The following is a 453-nucleotide window of genomic DNA, read 5'->3' on the forward strand; positions in this document are numbered from 1 at the left end:
AAGAAAGAAAGAAAGAAAGAAAGAAAGAAAGAAAGAAAGAAAGAAAGAAAGAAAGAAAGAAAGAACCAGGTGCTGAGACTGCTTGGGAAATGTCCCAGAGCTTTCTGTGACCCTACCCTGACCTTGGCCTGGAATATGTAGCAATAGGGAGAAAATACCTCCCACTATTGCTCTCCCAGGGCTGAAGAGTAGCAAGAAAATGCTTTCTTCTCTTTCTCCTAGTTGTTAAGAGCAGGCTTCATTCCTCATCCTCTCTTCCTTTTCTTGAGCCTGTTCTATGAAATGCAGCTATCTTGGGCCCATTTCCTTCTTTCTTATTATGGCTCCCCAACCCTCCATCTTGTAGGTGCAAATAGCTTCCAGGAGTCAATCAGCTCTTGCAAAGATAACAGTGAAACTATAAGAATTCTTCTTCTTCTTCTTCTTCTTCTTCTTCTTCTTCTTCTTCTTCTT

General features: G+C 41.1%; 1 protein-coding gene across 1 annotated transcript in view; it reads left to right on the top strand.

Annotated features, from left to right (window-relative positions):
* The window catches only part of L1cam (L1 cell adhesion molecule), a 26,001-nt gene that overhangs the window by 9,346 nt on the left and 16,202 nt on the right, over positions 1 to 453 (top strand).

This window comes from Psammomys obesus, unplaced genomic scaffold (genome assembly GCF_907164565.1).
Source record: "Psammomys obesus unplaced genomic scaffold, mPsaObe1.curated_primary_1811, whole genome shotgun sequence".
Taxonomy (NCBI): Eukaryota; Metazoa; Chordata; class Mammalia; order Rodentia; family Muridae; genus Psammomys; species Psammomys obesus.